The sequence below is a fragment of the Lissotriton vulgaris genome, chromosome 5 (genome assembly GCF_964263255.1).
Source record: "Lissotriton vulgaris chromosome 5, aLisVul1.2, whole genome shotgun sequence".
Lineage (NCBI taxonomy): Eukaryota > Metazoa > Chordata > Amphibia > Caudata > Salamandridae > Lissotriton > Lissotriton vulgaris.
Genome location: NC_141693.1, coordinates 1,814,519,885 through 1,814,541,393, shown reverse-complemented (window position 1 = coordinate 1,814,541,393; position 21,509 = coordinate 1,814,519,885). Strand labels below are relative to the sequence as shown.

Genomic DNA, 21,509 nt, shown 5'->3' with positions numbered 1-21,509 from the left:
AAGTAATTCTCTTGGATACTCTTTGATCTTAAATTGTGACGTGGCCTTGAAAACAGAGAAGAAAACACGTGTCGGCTGGGCTGCTGAAAATGTAGTTACCAAATATTGTGTTCTACAAGTTGTGAACATAAACAGAATTGACGAAAAAACATGTATCAGTTACCCTGACAATGGGCAGCCCATCACAAATGCTGCCTCGCCCAGAAGGTGGAATTGAACCACTCTGTCGGTCGCTAGACAGCTACAGGTTTGAAGCCTGCACCCCAGACCACTGAGGTTCATCCGGGCAAAGAAACATTATAGCAAAACAGGTATATATATCACAAGAATACATACGCTTTTACAGGTAGGGTGCGGACCAAAATGTGTAATCCGCCTAGCTATCAATGTCCACTATTTATTGAAGTTCTGGGCTCAGCTCTATTTTTGATTTGTCTTTATTTTCATGCACTGATTTAGTCAAAAGTTCAGAATATGAACCTTTGATTGTATGCAAAACAGAGACAGGATTTCTGGGTAAACAAGACTTGCTGCCACCCTTTCTTATAATGTGGACAAAGTTCAGATAAATCATTGCTAATGTCAGAGTTAACAACAATAGAATAGGAAAGGCCATGCTGATTTGAGTTTACAGAACACAGAATAAACAGACATTATTAAAGCCTTACTCTGTTCTCTCACTCTCTCTGACTCCTTGAACGGAAAGAGCAAGACACCAAAGTATGACTTGTGTAAAGGAAAGCCAAAACACCACAACATGACTTGTGTAAAGGAAAACCAAAACACCACAACATGAATTGCGTAAAAGAAAGCCAAGACACCACAACATGAATTGTGTAAAAGGAAGATCAAGACAACACAACATGACTCATGTCAAGGAAAGCCAAGACACCACAACATGAATTGTGTAAAGGAAATTCCAGGATACCACAACATAACTCATGGAAAGCTGAAGACACCACAGCATGGCTCGTGTAAAGGAAAGTCCAAGACAACAAAACATGACTCTGGTAAAGGAAACACCATGACTTGTGGTAAGAAAAATCCAAGACAACACAACATGAATGCTGTAAAGGAAAGACCAAGACACCATAACATGACTTGTGTAAAGGATAGTTCAATAAAATACAACATGACTTGTGTAAAGGAAAGCCAAGACACCACAACTTGACTTGTGTAAAGGAAAGTCAAGACACCACAACATTACTCGTGTAAAGGAAAGCCAAGACACCACAACGTGACTCATGAAAAGGCAAGCCAAGACACCACAACATGACCTGTGTAAAGGAAAGCCATGGCACCACAACATGGCTCGTGAAAATGAAAGCCGAAGACACCACAACATGACTTGTGTAAAGGACAGCCAAGACACAACAACATGACTCATGGAAAGGAAAAACCAAGACACCACAACATGACTCATGGAAAGGAAAGTCCAAGACACCTCAAAACGACTTGTGGAAAGAAAAGCCCAAGACACTTTAACATAAATTGTGTGGCAGTTTTTTCCCTTTTGCCGGGAAATGGGTAGACACATACTGGGGGAGACTTAAAACACTCTATTAATCAGGTTATGCTGCAAAATGTTTTTGCTCTGCTGGATCACTCCAGATGAGAGGACAAGGTAAGGAGGTTAGATTTTTGTTGTAAAAAATGTCTTTTTAATCCTAGTTTCCAAATGTGATGGAATGGTATAATCCTGAGGATATCGTTTTATGTCATTGGGCCTCAGGGTCCATTATCTGGCCCTAAAAATGGGATAGCCTAGAGGCAAATTCATTTTGCAGGATTCATTATACATATGTATTCATGTATGTATTTATTCCTTTGTTTATATTGGGTACACAGAAAGACTGTGAGACTCCAAGATCTGTGAGTAAAGCCTACAACAAAGAAGTAAAGTGCCTACTCCGTGGAGTGAGGATGGGGTTCAGTGGTCCTTCCCCAGTACCGGTGGCATCTCTGGGAGCAGATAGATGACCATTTACTTTCATATTGTCAAAGGTGATACACTCATTCCATTGATGAACGTCACTGCCTTCAATTCATTAGTATCGGACACTATCTCTTCCCAATCTCTCAGATTATTAATGTCATATTCTCCAATCTACACTGTGTTTAATGCATACCTTCCTTTCATGACTTGCTGGGGTGCCCAGGTGAATCGCTCCTCAGAGCGCTGGCTACTATTTAACAAGTAATTCTCTCGGATACTCTTTGATCTTAAATTGTGACTTGGCCTTGAAAACAGAGAAGAAAACACGTGTCAGCTGGGCTGCTGAAAATGTAGTTACCAAATATTGTGTTCTACAAGTTGAGAACATAAACAGAATTGACAAAAAGCATATGTATCAGTGACCCTGACAATGGGCAGCCCATCACAAATGCTGCCTCGCCCAGAAGGTGAAATTGAACCACTCTGTCGCTAGACAGCTACAGGTTTGAAGCCTGCACCCCAGACCACTGAGGTTCATCCGGGCAAAGAAACATTACAGCAAAACAGGTATATATATCACAAGAATACACACGCTTAAACAGGTAGGGTGCGGGCCAAAATATGTAATCCGCCTAGCTATCAATGTCCACTATTTATTGAAGTTCTGGGCTCAGCTCTATTTTTGATTTGTCTTTATTTTCATGCACTGATTTAGTCAACAGTTCAGAATATGAACCTTTGATTGTATGCAAAACAGAGACAGGATTTCTGGGTAAACGAGACTTGCTGCCACCCTTCCTTATAATGTGGACAAAGTTCAGATAAATCATTGCTAATGTCAGCGTTAACAACAATAGAATAGGAAAGGCCATGCTGATTTGAGTTTACAGAACACAGAATAAACAGACATTATTAAAGCCTTACTCTGTTCTTTCACTCTCTCTGACTCCTTGAACGGAAAGAGCAAGACACCAAAATATGACTTGTGTAAAGGAAAGCCAAAACACCACAACATGACTTGTGTAAAGGAAAGCCAAAACACCACAACATGAATTGCGTAAAAGAAAGCCAAGACACCACAACATGAATTGTGTAAAAGGAAGATCAAGACAACACAACATGACTCATGTCAAGGAAAGCCAAGACACCACAACATGAATTGTGTAAAGGAAATTCCAGGATACCACAACATAACTCATGGAAAGCTGAAGACACCACAGCATGGCTCGTGTAAAGGAAAGTCCAAGACAACAAAACATGACTCAGGTAAAGGAAACACCATGACTTGTGGTAAGAAAAGTCCAAGACAACTCAACATGAATGCTGTAAAGGAAAGACCAAGAAACCATAACATGACTTGTGTAAAGGATAGTTCAATAAAATACAACATGACTTGTGTAAAGGAAAGCCAAGACACCACAACTTGACTTGTGTAAAGGAAAGTCAAGACACCACAACATTACTCTTGTAAAGGAAAGCCAAGACACCACAACGTGACTCATGAAAAGGCAAGCCAAGACACCACAACATGACTTGTGTAAAGGAAAGCCATGGCACGACAACATGACTCGTGAAAATAAAAGCCGAAGACACCACAACATGACTTGTGTTAAGGACAGCCAAGACACCACAACATGACTCATGGAAAGGAAAGTCCAAGACACCTCAAAACGACTTGTGGAAAGAAAAGCCCAAGATACTTTAACATAAATTCTGAGGCAGTTTTTTCCCTTTTGCTGGGAAATGGGTAGACATATACTGGGGGAGACTTAAAACACTCTATTAATCAGGTTATGCTGCAACATGTTTTTTGCTCTGCTGGATCACTCCAGATGAGAGGACGAGGTAAGGAGGTTAGATTTTTGTTGTACAAAGTGTCTTTTTAATGCTAGTTTCCAAATGTGATGGAATGGTATAATCCTGAGGATATCGTTTTATGTCATTGGGCCTCAGGGTCCATTATCTGGCCCTAAAATGGGATAGCCTAGAGGCAAATTCATTTTGAAGGATTCATTATACATATGTATTCATGTATTTATTTATTCATTTGTTTATATTGGGTGCACAGAAAGACTGTGAGACTCCAAGATCTGTGAGTAAAGTCTGCAACAAAGAAGTAAAGTGCCTACTCCGTGGAGTGACGATGGGGTTCAGTGGTCCTTCCCCAGTACCGGGGGCATCTATGGGAGCAGATAGATGACCATTTACTTTGATATTGTCAAAGGTGATACCCTCATTCCATTGATGAACGTCACAGCCTTCATTTCATTAGTATCAGACACTATATCTTCCCAATCTCTCAGATTATTAATGTCAGATTCTCCAATCTACGCTGTGTTTAATGCATACCTTCCTTTCATGACTTGCTGGGGTGCCCAGGTGAATCGCTGCTCAGAGCACTGGCTACTATTTAACAAGTAATTCTCTCGGATACTCTTTGATCTTAAATTGTGACGTGGCCTTGAAAACAGAGAAGAAAACACGTGTCGGCTGGGCTGCTGAAAATGTAGTTACCAAATATTGTGTTCTACAAGTTGTGAACATAAACAGAATTGACAAAAAGCATATGTATCAGTTACCCTGACAATGGGCAGCCCATCACAAATGCTGCCTCGCCCAGAAGGTGGAATTGAACCACTCTGTCGCTAGACAGCTACAGGTTTGAAGCCTGCACCCCAGACCACTGAGGTTCACCCGGGCAAAGAAACATTATAGCAAAACAGGTATATATATCACAAGAATACATACGCTTTTACAGGTAGGGTGCGGGCCAAAATGTGTAATCCGCCTAGCTATCAATGTCCACTATTTATTGAAGTTCTGGGCTCAGCTCTATTTTTGATTTGTCTTTATTTTCATGCACTGATGTAATCAAAAGTTCAGAATATGAACCTTTGATTGTATGCAAAACAGAGACAGGATTTCTGGGTAAACAAGACTTGCTGCCACCTTTCTTATAATGTGGACAAAGTTCAGATAAATCATTGCTAGTGTCAGTGTTAACAACAATAGAATAGGAAAGGCCATGCTGATTTGAGTTTACAGAACACAGAATAAACAGACATTAATAAAGCCTTACTCTGTTCTCTCACTCTCTCTGACTCCTTGAACGGAAAGAGCAAGACACCAAAATCTGACTTGTGTAAAGGAAAGCCAAAACACCACAACATGACTTGTGTAAAGGAAAGCCAAAACACCACAACATGAATTGCTTAAAAGAAAGCCAAGACACCACAACATGAATTGTGTAAAAGGAAGATCAAGACAACACAACATGACTCATGTCAAGGAAAGCCAAGACACCACAACATGAATTGTGTAAAGGAAATTCTAGGATACCACAACATAACTCATGGAAAGCTGAAGACACCACAGCATGGCTCGTGTAAAGGAAAGTCCAAGACAACAAAACATGACTCGGGTAAAGGAAACACCATGACTTGTGGTAAGAAAAATCCAAGACAACACAACATGAATGCTGTAAAGGAAAGACCAAGACACCATAACATGACTTGTGTAAAGGATAGTTCAAGAAAATACAACATGACTTGTGTAAAGGAAAGCCAAGACACCACAACATGACTTGTGAAAAGGAAAGTCAAGACACCACAACATTACTCGTGTAAAGGAAAGCCAAGACACCACAACATGACTCATGAAAAGGCAAGCCAAGACACCACAACATGACTTGTGTAAAGGAAAGCCATGGCACCACAACATGACTCGTGTTAATGAAAGCCGAAGACACCACAACATGACTCATGGAAGGAAAGCTCAAGACACCTCAAAACGACTTGTGGAAAGAAAAGCCCAAGACACTTTAACATAAATTTTGTGGCAGTTTTTTCCCTTTTGCCGTGAAATGGGTAGACATATACTGGGGGAGACTTAAAACACTCTATTAATCAGGTTATGCTGACACATGTTTTTTGCTCTGCTGGATCACTCCAGATGAGAGGACGAGGTAAGGAGGTTAGATTTTTGTTGTACAAAATGTCTTTTTAATCCTAGTTTCCAAATGTGATGGAATGGTATAATCCTGAGGATATCCTTTTATGTCATTGGGCCTCAGGGTCCATTATCTGGCCCTAAAAATGGGATAGCCTAAAGGCAAATTCATTTTGCAGGATTCAATATACATATGTATTCATGTATTTATTTATTCATTTGTTTATATTGGGTGCACAGAAAGACAGTGAGACTCCAAGATCTGTGAGTAAAGTCTGCAACAAAGAAGTAAAGTGCCTACTCCGTGGAGTGAGGATGGGGTTCAGTGATCCTTCCCCAGTACCGGAGGCATCTATGGGAGCAGATAGATGACCATTTACTTTGATATTGTCAAAGGTGATACCCTCATTCCATTGATGAACGTCACTGCCTTCATTTCATTAGTATCGGACACTATCTCTTCCCAATCTCTCAGATTATTAATGTCAGATCCTCCCATCTACACTGTGTTAAATGCATACCTTTCTTTCATGACTTGCTGGGGGGCCCAGGTGAATCGCTCCTCAGAGCGCTGGCTACTATTTAACAAGTAATTCTCTTGGATACTCTTTGATCTTAAATTGTGACGTGGCCTTGAAAACAGAGAAGAAAACACGTGTCGGCTGGGCTGCTGAAAATGTAGTTACCAAATATTGTGTTCTACAAGTTGTGAACATAAACAGAATTGACAAAAAACATGTATCAGTTACCCTGACAATGGGCAGCCCATCACAAATGCTGCCTCGCCCAGAAGGTGGAATTGAACCACTCTGTCGCTAGACAGCTACAGGTTTGAAGCCTGCACCCCAGACCACTGAGGTTCATCCGGGCAAAGAAACATTATAGCAAAACAGGTATATATATCACAAGAATACATACGCTTTTACAGGTAGGGTGCGGACCAAAATGTGTAATCCGCCTAGCTATCAATGTCCACTATTTATTGAAGTTCTGGGCTCAGCTCTATTTTTGATTTGTCTTTATTTTCATGCACTGATTTAGTCAAAAGTTCAGAATATGAACCTTTGATTGTATGCAAAACAGAGACAGGATTTCTGGGTAAACGAGACTTGCTGCCACCCTTTCTTATCATGTGGACAAAGTTCAGATAAATCATTGCTAATGTCAGCGTTAACAACAATAGAATAGGAAAGGCCATGCTGATTTGAGTTTACAGAACACAGAATAAACAGACATTATTAAAGCTTTACTCTGTTCTCTCACTCTCTCTGACTCCTTGAACGGAAAGAGCAAGACACCAAAATATGACTTGTGTAAAGGAAAGCCAAAACACCACAACATGACTTGTGTAAAGGAAAGCCAAAACACCACAACATGAATTGCGTAAAAGAAAGCCAAGACACCACAACATGAATTGTGTAAAAGGAAGATCAAGACAACACAACATGACTCATGTCAAGGAAAGCCAAGACACCACAACATGAATTGTGTAAAGGAAATTCCAGGATACCACAACATAACTCATGGAAAGCTGAAGACACCACAGCATGGCTCGTGTAAAGGAAAGTCCAAGACACCAAAACATGACTCAGGTAAAGGAAACACCATGACCTGTGGTAAGAAAAATCCAAGACAGCACAACATGAATGCTGTAAAGGAAAGACCAAGACACAATAACATGACTTGTGTAAAGGATAGTTCAAGAAAACACAACATGACTTGTGTAAAGGAAAGCCAAGACACCACAACATGACTTGTGTAAAGGAAAGTCAAGATACCACAACATGACTCGTGTAAAGGAAAGCCAAGACACCACAACGTGACTCATGAAAAGGCAAGCCAAGACACCACAACATGACTTGTGTAAAGGAAAGCCATGGTACCACAACATGATTTGTGTAAAGGAAAGCCGAAGACACCACAACATGACTTGTGTAAAGGAAAGCCAAGACACCACAACATGACTCATGGAAAGGAAAAACCAAGACACCACAACATGACTCATGGAAAGGAAAGTCCAAGACACCTCAAAATGACTTGTGGAAAGAAAAGCCCAAGACACTTTAACATAAATTGTGTGGCAGTTTTTTCCCATTTGCCGGGAAATGGGTAGACATATACTGGGGGAGACTTAAAACACTCTATTAATCAAGTTATGCTGCAACATGTTTTTTGCTCTGCTGGATCACTCCAGATGAGAGGACGAGGTAAGGAGGTTAGATTTTTGTTGTACAAAATGTCTTTTTAATCCTAGTTTCCAAATGTGATGGAATGGTATAATCCTGAGGATAATGCTTTATGCAGTTGGGCCTCAGGGTCCATTATCTTGCCCTAAAAATGGGATAGCCTAGAGGCAAATTCATTTTGCAGGATTCCTTATACATATGTATTCATGTATTTATTTATTCATTTGTTTATATTGGGTGCACAGAAAGACTGTGAGACTCCAAGATCTGTGAGTAAAGTCTTCAACAAAGAAGTAAAGTTCCTACTCCGTGGAGTGAGGATGGGGTTCAGTGGTCCTTCTCCAGTACCTGGGGCATCTATGGGAGCAGATAGATGACCATTTACTTTCATATTGTCAAAGGTGATACCCTCATTCCATTGATGAACGTCACTGCCTTCAATTCATTAGTATCGGACACTATCTCTTCCCAATCTCTCAGATTATTAATGTCAGATTCTCCAATCTACACTGTGTTTAATGCATACCTTCCTTTCATGACTTGCTGGGGTGCCCAGGTGAATCACTCCTCAGAGCGCTAGCTACTATTTAACAAGTAATTCTCTTGGATACTCTTTGATCTTAAATTGTGACTTGGCCTTGAAAACAGAGAAGAAAACACGTGTCAGCTGGGCTGCTGAAAATGTAGTTACCAAATATTGTGTTCTACAAGTTGTGAACATAAACAGAATTGACAAAAAGCATATGTATCAGTTACCCTGACAATGGGCAGCCCATCACAAATGCTGCCTCGCCCATAAGGTGGAATTGAACCACTCTGTCGCTAGACAGCTACAGGTTTGAAGCCTGCACCCCAGACCACTGAGGTTCATCCGGGCAAAGAAACATTATAGCAAAACAGGTATATATATCACAAGAATACATACTCTTTCACTGGTAGGGTGCGGGCCAAAATGTGTAATCCGCCTAGCTATCAATGTCCACTATTTATTGAAGTTCTGGGCTCAGCTCTATTTTTGATTTGTCTTTATTTTCATGCACTGATTTAGTCAAAAGTTCAGAATATGAACCTTTGATTGTATGCAAAACAGAGACAGGATTTCTGGGTAAAAGAGACTTGCTGCCACCCTTTCTTATAATGTGGACAAAGTTCAGATAAATCATTGCTAATGTCAGCATTAACAACAATAGAATAGGAAAGGCCATGCTGATTTGAGTTTACAGAACACAGAATAAACAGACATTATTAAAGCCTTACTCTGTTCTCTCACTCTCTCTGACTCCTTGAACGGAAAGAGCAAGACACCAAAATATGACTTGTGTAAAGGAAAGCCAAAACACCACAACATGACTTGTGTAAAGGAAAGCCAAAACACCACAACATGAATTGCATAAAAGAAAGCCAAGACACCACAACATGAATTGTGTAAAAGGAAGATCAAGACACCACAACATGACTTGTGTAAAGGAAAGCCATGGCACCACAACATGACTCGTGTGAATGAAAGCCGAAGACACCACAACATGACTCATGGAAAGGAAAGTCCAAGACACCTCAAAACGACTTGTGGAAAGAAATGCCCAAGACACTTTAATATAAATTGTGTGGCAGTTTTTTCCCTTTTGCCGGGGAATGGGTAGACATATACTGGGGGAGATTTAAAACACTCTATTAATCAGGTTATGCTGCAACATGTTTTTTGCTCTGCTGGATCACTCCAGATGAGAGGACGAGGTAAGGAGGTTAGATTTTTGTTGTACAAAATGTCTTTTTAATCCTAGTTTCCAAATGTGATGGAATGGTATAATCCTGAGGATATCGTTTTATGTCATTGGGCCTCAGGGTCCATTATCTGGCCCTAAAAATGGGATAGCCTAGAGGCAAATTCATTTTGCAGGATTCATTATACATATGTATTCATGTATTTATTTATTCATTTGTTTATATTGGGTGCACAGAAAGACTGTGAGACTCCAAGATCTGTGAGTAAAGTCTGCAACAAAGAAGTAAAGTGCCTACTCCGTGGAGTGAGGATGGGGTTCAGTGGTCCTTCCCCAGTACCGGGGGCATCTATGGGAGCATATAGATGACCATTTACTTTGATATTGTCAAAGGTGATACCCTCATTCCATTGATGAACGTCACTGCCTTCATTTCATTAGTATCGGACACTATCTCTTCCCAATCTCTCAGATTATTAATGTCAGATTCTCCAATCTACACTGTGTTTAATGCATACCTTCCTTTCATGACTTGCTGGGGTGCCCAGGTGAATCGCTCCTCAGAGCGCTGGCTACTATTTAACAAGTAATTCTCTCGGATACTCTTTGATCTTAAATGGTGACGTGGCCTTGAAAACAGAGAAGAAAACACGTGTCGGCTGGGCTGCTAAAAATGTAGTTACCAAATATTGTCTTCTACAAGTTGTGAACATAAACAGAATTGACAAAAAAATATGTATCAGTTACCCTGACAGTGGGCAGCCCATAACAAATGCTGCTTCGCCCAGAAGGTGGAATTGAACCACTCTGTCGCTAGACAGCTACAGGTTTGAAGCCTGCACCCCAGACCACTGAGGTTCATCCGGGCAAAGAAACATTATAGCAAAACAGGTAAGTATATCACAAGAATACATACTCTTTTACAGGTAGGGTGCGGGCCAAAATATGTAATCCGCCTAGCTATCAATGTCCACTATTTATTGAAGTTCTGGGCTCAGCTCTATTTTTGATTTGTCTTTATTTTCATGCACTGATTTAGTCAAAAGTTCAGAATATGAACCTTTGATTGTATGCAAAACAGAGACAGGATTTCTGGGTAAACAAGATTTGCTTCCAACCTTTCTTATAATGTGGACAAAGTTCAGATAAATCATTGCTAATGTCAGCGTTAACAACAATAGAAGAGGAAAGGCCGTGCTGATTTGAGTTTACAGAACACAGAAGAAACAGACATTATTAAAGCCTTACTCTGTTCTCTCACTCTCTCTGACTCCTTGAACGGAAAGAGCAAGACACCAAAACATGACTTGTGTAAAGGAAAGCCAAAACACCACAACATGACTTGTGTAAAGGAAAGCCAAAACACCACAACATGAATTGCGTAAAAGAAAGCCAAGACACCACAACATGAATTGTGTAAAAGGAAGATCAAGACAACACAACATGACTCATGTCAAGGAAAGCCAAGACACCACAACATGAATTGTGTAAAGGAAATTCCAGGATACCACAACATAACTCATGGAAAGCTGAAGACACCACAGCATGGCTCGTGTAAAGGAAAGTCCAAGACACCAAAACATGACTCAGGTAAAGGAAACACCATGACCTGTGGTAAGAAAAATCCAAGACAACACAACATGAATGCTGTAAAGGAAAGACCAAGACACAATAACATGACTTGTATAAAGGATAGTTCAAGAAAACACAACATGACTTGTGTAAAGGAAAGCCAAGACACCACAACATGACTTGTGTAAAGGAAAGTCAAGATACCACAACATGACTCGTGTAAAGGAAAGCCAAGACACCACAACGTGACTCATGAAAAGGCAAGCCAAGACACCACAACATGACTTGTGTAACGGAAGGCCATGGTACCACAACATGATTTGTGTAAAGGAAAGCCGAAGACACCACAACATGACTTGTGTAAAGGAAAGCCAAGACACCACAACATGACTCATGGAAAGGAAAAACCAAGACACCACAACATGACTCATGGAAAGGAAAGTCCAAGACACCTCAAAATGACTTGTGGAAAGAAAAGCCCAAGACACTTTAACATAAATTGTGTGGCAGTTTTTTCCCATTTGCCGGGAAATGGGTAGACATATACTGGGGGAGACTTAAAACACTCTATTAATCAAGTTATGCTGCAACATGTTTTTTGCTCTGCTGGATCACTCCAGATGAGAGGACGAGGTAAGGAGGTTAGATTTTTGTTGTACAAAATGTCTTTTTAATCCTAGTTTCCAAATGTGATGGAATGGTATAATCCTGAGGATAACGCTTTATGTAATTGGGCCTCAGGGTCCATTATCTGGCCCTAAAAATGGGATAGCCTAGAGGCAAATTCATTTTGCAGGATTCATTATACATATGTATTCATGTATTTATTTATTCATTTGTTTATATTGGGTGCACAGAAAGACTGTGAGACTCCAAGATCTGTGAGTAAAGTCTGCAACAAGGAAGTAAAGTGCCTACTCCGTGGAGTGAGGATGGGGTTCAGTGGTCCTTCCCCAGTACCGGGGGCATCTATGGGAGCAGATAGATGACCATTTACTTTGATATTGTCAAAGGTGATACCCTCATTCCATTGATGAACGTCACTGCCTTCATTTCATTAGTATCGGTCACTATATCTTCCCAATCTCTCAGATTATTAATGTCAGATTCTCCAATCTGCACTGTGTTTAATGCATACCTTCCTTTCATGACTTGCTGGGGTGCCCAGGTGAATCGCTCCTCAGAGCGCTGGCTACTATTTAACAAGTAATTCTCTCGGATACTCTTTGATCTTAAATTGTGACGTGGCCTTGAAAACAGAGAAGAAAACATGTGTCGGCTGGGCAGCTGAAAATGTAGTTACCAAATATTGTGTTCTACAAGTTGTGAACATAAACAGAATTGACAAAAAGCATATGTATCAGTTACCCTGACAATGGGCAGCCCATCACAAATGCTGCCTCACCCAGAAGGTGGAATTGAACCACTCTGTCGCTAGACAGCTACAGGTTTGAAGCCTGCACCCCAGACCACTGAGGTTCATCCAGGCAAAGAAACATTATAGCAAAACAGGTATATATATCACAAGGATACATACGCCTTTACAGGTAGGGTGCGGGCCAAAATGTGTAATCCGCCTAGCTATCAATGTCCACTATTTATTGCAGTTCTGGGCTCAGCTCTATTTTTGATTTGTCTTTATTTTCATGCACTGATTTAGTCAAAAGTTCAGAATATGAACCTTTGATTGTATGCAAAACAGAGACAGGATTTCTGGGTAAACAAGACTTGCTGCCACCCTTTCTTATAATGTGGACAAAGTTCAGATAAATCATTGCTAGTGTCAGCGTTAACAACAATAGAATAGGAAAGGCCATGCTGATTTGAGTTTACAGAACACAGAATAAACAGACATTATTAAAGCCTTACTCTGTTTCTCACTCTCTCTGACTCCTTGAACGGAAAGAGCAAGACACCAAAATATGACTTGTGTAAAGGAAAGCCAAAACACCACAACATGACTTGTGTAAAGGAAAGCCAAAACACCACAACATGAATTGCGTAAAAGAAAGCCAAGACACCACAACATGAATTGTGTAAAAGGAAGATCAAGACAACACAACATGACTCATGTCAAGGAAAGCCAAGACACCACAACATGAATTGTGTAAAGGAAATTCTAGGATACCACAACATAACTCATGGAAAGCTGAAGACACCACAGCATGGCTCGTGTAAAGGAAAGTCCAAGACAACAAAACATGACTCGGGTAAAGGAAACACCATGACTTGTGGTAAGAAAAATCCAAGACAACACAACATGAATGCTGTAAAGGAAAGACCAAGACACCATAACATGACTTGTGTAGAGGATAGTTCAAGAAAATACAACATGATTTGTGTAAAGGAAAGCCAAGACACCACAACATGACTTGTGAAAAGGAAAGTCAAGACACCACAACATTACTCGTGTAAAGGAAAGCCAAGACACCACAACGTGACTCATGAAAAGGCAAGCCAAGACACCACAACATGACTTGTGTAAAGGAAAGCCATGGCACCACAACATGACTCGTGCAAATGAAAGCGGAAGACACCACAACATGACTCATGGAAGGAAAGCTCAAGACACCTCAAAACGACTTGTGGAAAGAAAATCCCAAGACACTTTAACATAAATTGTGTGGCAGTTTTTTCCCTTTTGCCGGGAAATGGGTAGACATATACTGGGGGAGACTTAAAACACTCTATTAATCAGGTTATGCTGACACATGTTTTTTGCTCTGCTGGATCACTCCAGATGAGAGGACGAGGTAAGGAGGTTAGATTTTTGTTGTACAAAATGTCTTTTTAATCCTAGTTTCCAAATGTGATGGAATGGTATAATCCTGAGGATATCGTTTTATGTCATTGGGCCTCAGGGTCCATTATCTGGCCCTAAAATGGGATAGCCTAGAGGCAAATTCATTTTGCAGGATTCATTATACATATGTATTCATGTATTTATTTATTCATTTGTTTATATTGGGTGCACAGAAAGACTGTGAGACTCCAAGATCTGTGAGTAAAGTCTGCAACAAAGAAGTAAAGTGCCTACTCCCTGGAGTGAGGATGGGGTTCAGTGATCCTTCCCCAGTACAGGGGGCATCTATGGGAGCAGATAGATGACCATTTACTTTGATATTGTCAAAGGTGATACCCTCATTCCATTGATGAACGTCACTGCCTTCATTTCATTAGTATCGGACACTATCTCTTCCCAATCTCTCAGATTATTAATTTCAGATCCTCCAATCTACACTGTGTTAAATGCATACCTTTCTTTCATGACTTGCTGGGGTGCCCAGGAGAATCGCTCCTCAGAGCGCTGGCTACTATTCAACAAGTAATTCTCTTGGATACTCTTTGATCTTAAATTGCGACGTGGCCTTGAAAACAGCGAAGAATAACACGTGTCGGCTGGGCAGCTGAAAATGTAGTTATCAAATATTGTGTTCTACAAGTTGTGAACATAAACAGAATTGACAAAAAGCATATGTTTCAGTTACCCTGACAATGGGCAGCCCATCACAAATGCTGCCTCGCCCAGAAGGTGGAATTGAACCCCTCTGTCGCTAGACAGCTACAGGTTTGAAGCCTGCACCCCAGACCACTGAGGTTTATCCGGGCAAAGAAACATTATAGCAAAACAGGTATATATATCACAAGAATACATACGCCTTTACAGGTAGGGTGCGGGCCAAAATGTGTAATCCGCCTAGCTATCAATGTCCACTATTTATTGAAGTTCTGGGCTCAGCTCTATTTTTGATCTGTCTTTATTTTCATGCACTAATTTAGTCAAAAGTTCAGAATATGAACCTTTGATTGTATGCAAAACAGAGACAGGATTTCTGGGTAAACAAGACTTGCTGCCACCCTTTCTTATAACGTGGACAAAGTTCAGATAAATCATTGCTAGTGTCAGCGTTAACAACAATAGAATAGGAAAGGCCATGCTGATTTGAGTTTACAGAACACAGAATAAACAGACATTATTAAAGCCTTACTCTGTTTCTCACTCTCTCTGACTCCTTGAACGGAAAGAGCAAGACACCAAAATATGACTTGTGTAAAGGAAAGCCAAAACACCACAACATGACTTGTGTAAAGGAAAGCCAAAACACCACAACATGAATTGCGTAAAAGAAAGCCAAGACACCACAACATGAATTGTGTAAAAGGAAGATCAAGACAACACAACATGACTCATGTCAAGGAAAGCCAAGACACCACAACATGAATTGTGTAAAGGAAATTCTAGGATACCACAACATAACTCATGGAAAGCTGAAGACACCACAGCATGGCTCGTGTAAAGGAAAGTCCAAGACAACAAAACATGACTCGGGTAAAGGAAACACCATGACTTGTGGTAAGAAAAATCCAAGACAACACAACATGAATGCTGTAAAGGAAAGACCAAGACACCATAACATGACTTGTGTAGAGGATAGTTCAAGAAAATACAACATGATTTGTGTAAAGGAAAGCCAAGACACCACAACATGACTTGTGAAAAGGAAAGTCAAGACACCACAACATTACTCGTGTAAAGGAAAGCCAAGACACCACAACGTGACTCATAAAAAGGCAAGCCAAGACACCACAACATGACTTGTGTAAAGGAAAGTCATGGCACCACAACATGACTCGTGCAAATGAAAGCCGAAGACACCACAACATGACTCATGGAAGGAAAGCTCAAGACACCTCAAAACGACTTGTGGAAAGAAAAGCCCAAGACACTTTAACATAAATTGTGTGGCAGTTTTTTCCCTTTTGGCGGGAAATGGGTAGACATATACTGGGGGAGACTTAAAACACTCTATTAATCAGGTTATGCTGACACATGTTTTTTGCTCTGCTGGATCACTCCAGATGAGAGGACGAGGTAAGGAGGTTAGATTTTTGTTGTACAAAATGTCTTTTTAATCCTAGTTTCTAAATGTGATGGAATGGTATAATCCTGAGGATATCGTTTTATGTCATTGGGCCTCAGGGTCCATTATCTGGCCCTAAAAATGGGATAGCCTAGAGGCAAATTCATTTTGCAGGATTCATTATACATATGTATTCATGTATTTATTTATTCATTTGTTTATATTTGGTGCACAGAAAGACTGTGAGACTCCAAGATCTGTGAGTAAAGTCTGCAACAAAGAAGTAAAGTGCCTACTCCGTGGAGTGAGGATGGGGTTCAGTGATCCTTCCCCAGTACCGGGGGCATCTATGGGAGCAGATAGATGACCATTTACTTTGATATTGTCAAAGGTGATACCCTCATTCCATTGATGAACGTCACTGCCTTCATTTCATTAGTATCGGACACTATCTCTTCCCAATCTCTCAGATTATTAATGTCAGATCCTCCAATCTACACTGTGTTTAATGCATACCTTTCTTTCATGACTTGCTGGGGTGCCCAGAAGAATCGCTCCTCAGAGCGCTGGCTATTATTTAACAAGTAATTCTCTTGGATACTCTTTGATCTTAAATTGCGACGTGGCCTTGAAAACAGAGAAGAAAACACGTGTCGGCTGGGCAGCTGAAAATGTAGTTATCAAATATTGTGTTCTACAAGTTGTTAACATAAACAGAATTGACAAAAAGCATATGTATCAGTTACCCTGACAATGGGCAGCCCATCACAAATGCTGCCTCGCCCAGAAGGTGGAATTGAACCACTCTGTCGCTAGACAGCTACAGGTTTGAAGCCTGCACCCCAGACCACTGAGGTTCATCCGGGCAAAGAAACATTATAGCAAAACAGGTATATACATCACAAGAATACATACGCTTTTACAGGTAGGGTGCGGGCCACAATGTGTAATCCGCCTAGCTATCAATGTCCACTATTTATTGAAGTTCTGGGCTCAGCTCTATTTTTGATCTGTCTTTATTTTCATGCACTGATTTAGTCAAAAGTTCAGAATATGAACCTTTGATTGTATGCAAAACAGAGACAGGATTTCTGGGTAAACGAGACTTGCTGCCACCCTTTCTTATAATGTGGACAAAGTTCAGATAAATCATTGCTAAAGTCAGCGTTAAAAACAATAGAATAGGAAAGGCCATGCTGATTTGAGTTTACAGAACACAGAATAAACAGACATTATTAAAGCCTTACTATGTTCTCTCACTCTCTCTGACTCCTTGAACGGAAAGAGCAAGACACCAAAATATGACTTGTGTAAAGGAAAGCCAAAACACCACAACATGACTTGTATAAAGGAAAGCCAAAACACCACAACATGAATTGCGTAAAAGAAAGCCAAGACACCACAACATGAATTGTGTAAAAGGAAGATCAAGACAAAACAACATGACTCATGTCAAGGAAAGCCAAGACACCACAACTTGAATTGTGTAAAGGAAATTCTAGGATACCACAACATAACTCATGGAAAGCTGAAGACATCACAGCATGGCTCGTGTAAAGGAAAGTCCAAGACAACAAAACATGACTCGGGTAAAGGAAACACCATGACTTGTGGTAAGAAAAATCCAAGACAACACAACATGAATGCTGTAAAGGAAAGACCAAGACACCATAACATGACTTGTGTAGAGGATAGTTCAAGAAAATACAACATGATTTGTGTAAAGGAAAGCCAAGACACCACAACATGACTTGTGAAAAGGAAAGTCAAGACACCACAACATTACTCGTGTAAAGGAAAGCCATGACACCACAACGTGACTCATGAAAAGGCAAGCCAAGACACCACAACATGACTTGTGTAAAGGAAAGCCATGGCACCACAACATGACTCGTGCAAATGAAAGCCGAAGACACCACAACATGACTCATGGAAGGAAAGCTCAAGACACCTCAAAACGACTTGTGGAAAGAAAAGCCCAAGACACTTTAACATAAATTGTGTGGCAGTTTTTTCCCTTTTGCCGGGAAATGGGTAGACATATACTGGGGGAGACTTAAAACACTCTATTAATCGGGTTATGCTGACACATGTTTTTTGCTCTGCTGGATCACTCCAGATGAGAGGACGAGGTAAGGAGGTTAGATTTTTGTTGTACAAAATGTCTTTTTAATCCTAGTTTCCAAATGTGATGGAATGGTATAATCCTGAGGATATCGTTTTATGTCATTGGGCCTCAGGGTCCATTATCTGGCCCTAAAAATGGGATAGCCTAGAGGCAAATTCATTTTGCAGGATTCATTATACATATGTATTCATGTATTTATTTATTCATTTGTTTATATTGGGTGCACAGAAAGACTGTGAGACTCCAAGATCTGTGAGTAAAGTCTGCAACAAAGAAGTAAAGTGCCTACTCCGTGGAGTGAGGATGGGGTTCAGTGATCCTTCCCCAGTACCGGGGGTATCTATGGGAACAGATAGATGACCATTTACTTTGATATTGTCAAAGGTGATACCCTCATTCCATTGATGAACGTCACTGCCTTCATTTCAGTAGTATCGGACACTATCTCTTCCCAATCTCTCAGATTATTAATGTCAGATTCTCCAATCTACACTGTGTTTAATGCATATCTTCCTTTCATGACTTGCTGGGGTGCCCAGGTGAATCGCTCCTCAGAGCGCTGGCTACTATTTAACAAGTAATTCTCTCGGATACTCTTTGATCTTAAATGGTGACGTGGCCTTGAAAACAGAGAAGAAAACACGTGTCGGCTGGGCTGCTGAAAATGTAGTTACCAAATATTGTCTTCTACAAGTTGTGAACATAAACAGAATTGACAAAAAAATATGTATCAGTTACCCTGACAGTGGGCAGCCCATAACAAATGCTGCTTCGCCCAGAAGGTGGAATTGAACCACTCTGTCGCTAGACAGCTACAGGTTTGAAGCCTGCACCCCAGACCACTGAGGTTCATCCGGGCAAAGAAACATTATAGCAAAACAGGTAAGTATATCACAAGAATACATACTCTTTTACAGGTAGGGTGCGGGCCAAAATATGTAATCCGCCTAGCTATCAATGTCCACTATTTATTGAAGTTCTGGGCTCAGCTCTATTTTTGATTTGTCTTTATTTTCATGCACTGATTTAGTCAAAAGTTCAGAATATGAACCTTTGATTGTATGCAAAACAGAGACAGGATTTCTGGGTAAACGAGATTTGCTTCCAACCTTTCTTATAATGTGGACAAAGTTCAGATAAATCGTTGCTAATGTCAGCGTTAAGAACAATAGAAGAGGAAAGGCCGTGCTGATTTGAGTTTACAGAACACAGAAGAAACAGACATTATTAAAGCCTTACTCTGTTCTCTCATTCTCTCTGACTCCTTGAACGGAAAGAGCAAGACACCAAAACATGACTTGTGTAAAGGAAAGCCAAAACACCACAACATGACTTGTGTAAAGGAAAGCCAAAACACCACAACATGAATTGGGTAAAAGAAAGCCAAGACACCACAACATGAATTGTGTAAAAGGAAGATCAAGACAACACAACATGACTCATGTCAAGGAAAGCCAAGACACCACAACATGAATTGTGTAAAGGAAATTCCAGGATACCACAACATAACTCATGGAAAGCTGAAGACACCACAGCATGGCTCGTGTAAAGGAAAGTCCAAGACACCAAAACATGACTCAGGTAAAGGAAACACCATGACCTGTGGTAAGAAAAATCCAAGACAATACAACATGAATGCTGTAAAGGAAAGACCAAGACACAATAACATGACTTGTGTAAAGGATAGTTCAAGAAAACACAACATGACTTGTGTAAAGGAAAGCCAAGACACCACAACATGACTTGTGTAAAGGAAAGTCAAGATACCACAACATGACTCGTGTAAAGGAAAGCCAAGACACCACAACGTGACTCATGAAAAGGCAAGCCAAGACACCACAACATGACTTGTGTAAAGGAAAGCCATGGTACCACAACATGATTTGTGTAAAGGAAAGCCGAAGACACCACAACAGGACTTGTGTAAAGGAAAGCCAAGACACCACAACATGACTCATGGAAAGGAAAAACCAAGACACCACAACATGACTCATGGAAAGGAAAGTCCAAGACACCTCAAAATGACTTGTGGAAAGAAAAGCCCAAGACACTTTAACATAAATTGTGTGGCAGTTTTTTCCCATTTGCCGGGAAATGGGTAGACATATACTGGGGGAGACTTAAAACACTCTATTAATCAAGTTATGCTGCAACATGTTTTTTGCTCTGCTGGATCACTCCAGATGAGAGGACGAGGTAAGGAGGTTAGATTTTTGTTGTACAAAATGTCTTTTTAATCCTAGTTTCCAAATGTGATGGAATGGTATAATCCTGAGGATAACGCTTTATGTAATTGGGCCTCAGGGTCCATTATCTGGCCCTAAAAATGGGATAGCCTAGAGGCAAATTCATTTTGCAGGATTCATTATACATATGTATTCATGTATTTATTTATTCATTTGTTTATATTGGGTGCACAGAAAGACTGTGAGACTCCAAGATCTGTGAGTAAAGTCTTCAACAAAGAAGTAAAGTGCCTACTCCGTGGAGTGAGGATGGGGTTCAGTGGTCCTTCTCCAGTACCGGGGGCATCTATGGGAGCAGATAGATGACCATTTACTTTCATATTGTCAAAGGTGATACCCTCATTCCATTGATGAACGTCACTGCCTTCATTTCATTAGTATCGGACACTATATCTTCCCAATCTCTCAGATTATTAATGTCAGATTCTCCAATCTGCACTGTGTTTAATGCATACCTTCCTTTCATGACTTGCTGGGGTGCCCAGGTGAATCGCTCCTCAGAGCGCTGGCTACTATTTAACAAGTAATTCTCTCGGATACTCTTTGATCTTAAATTGTGACGTGGCCTTGAAAACAGAGAAGAAAACATGTGTCGGCTGGGCTGCTGAAAATGTAGTTACCAAATATTGTGTTCTACAAGTTGTGAACATAAACAGAATTGACAAAAAGCATATGTATCAGTTACCCTGACAATGGGCAGCCCATCACAAATGCTGCCTCACCCAGAAGGTGGAATTGAACCACTCTGTCGCTAGACAGCTACAGGTTTGAAGCCTGCACCCCAGACCACTGAGGTTCATCCAGGCAAAGAAACAGTATAGCAAAACAGGTATATATATCACAAGGATACATACGCTTTTACAGGTAGGGTGCGGGCCAAAATGTGTAATCCGCCTAGCTATCAATGTCC

The 21,509-nt window shown here is 40.6% G+C and overlaps 11 non-coding genes across 11 annotated transcripts; all 11 read right to left on the bottom strand.

Annotated features, from left to right (window-relative positions):
* Positions 1-197: 197 nt before the first annotated feature.
* On the bottom strand, positions 198-288 carry TRNASTOP-UCA (transfer RNA opal suppressor (anticodon UCA)). The gene has a single exon. It is a non-coding gene; the product is annotated as a tRNA-Sec (tRNA).
* A 2,105-nt stretch (positions 289-2,393) lies between these two features.
* TRNASTOP-UCA (transfer RNA opal suppressor (anticodon UCA)) lies at positions 2,394-2,480 on the bottom strand. The gene has a single exon. It is a non-coding gene; the product is annotated as a tRNA-Sec (tRNA).
* Positions 2,481-4,549: 2,069 nt separating this feature from the next.
* TRNASTOP-UCA (transfer RNA opal suppressor (anticodon UCA)) lies at positions 4,550-4,636 on the bottom strand. The gene has a single exon. It is a non-coding gene; the product is annotated as a tRNA-Sec (tRNA).
* Positions 4,637-6,667: 2,031 nt separating this feature from the next.
* TRNASTOP-UCA (transfer RNA opal suppressor (anticodon UCA)) lies at positions 6,668-6,754 on the bottom strand. Its single transcript has one exon. It is a non-coding gene; the product is annotated as a tRNA-Sec (tRNA).
* A 2,106-nt stretch (positions 6,755-8,860) lies between these two features.
* Positions 8,861-8,947, bottom strand: TRNASTOP-UCA (transfer RNA opal suppressor (anticodon UCA)). The gene has a single exon. It is a non-coding gene; the product is annotated as a tRNA-Sec (tRNA).
* Positions 8,948-10,572: 1,625 nt separating this feature from the next.
* TRNASTOP-UCA (transfer RNA opal suppressor (anticodon UCA)) lies at positions 10,573-10,659 on the bottom strand. The gene has a single exon. It is a non-coding gene; the product is annotated as a tRNA-Sec (tRNA).
* A 2,106-nt stretch (positions 10,660-12,765) lies between these two features.
* On the bottom strand, positions 12,766-12,852 carry TRNASTOP-UCA (transfer RNA opal suppressor (anticodon UCA)). Its single transcript has one exon. It is a non-coding gene; the product is annotated as a tRNA-Sec (tRNA).
* A 2,033-nt stretch (positions 12,853-14,885) lies between these two features.
* Positions 14,886-14,972, bottom strand: TRNASTOP-UCA (transfer RNA opal suppressor (anticodon UCA)). Its single transcript has one exon. It is a non-coding gene; the product is annotated as a tRNA-Sec (tRNA).
* Positions 14,973-17,005: 2,033 nt separating this feature from the next.
* TRNASTOP-UCA (transfer RNA opal suppressor (anticodon UCA)) lies at positions 17,006-17,092 on the bottom strand. Its single transcript has one exon. It is a non-coding gene; the product is annotated as a tRNA-Sec (tRNA).
* A 2,033-nt stretch (positions 17,093-19,125) lies between these two features.
* TRNASTOP-UCA (transfer RNA opal suppressor (anticodon UCA)) lies at positions 19,126-19,212 on the bottom strand. Its single transcript has one exon. It is a non-coding gene; the product is annotated as a tRNA-Sec (tRNA).
* A 2,106-nt stretch (positions 19,213-21,318) lies between these two features.
* TRNASTOP-UCA (transfer RNA opal suppressor (anticodon UCA)) lies at positions 21,319-21,405 on the bottom strand. Its single transcript has one exon. It is a non-coding gene; the product is annotated as a tRNA-Sec (tRNA).
* Between the last annotated feature and the right edge of the window lie 104 nt (positions 21,406-21,509).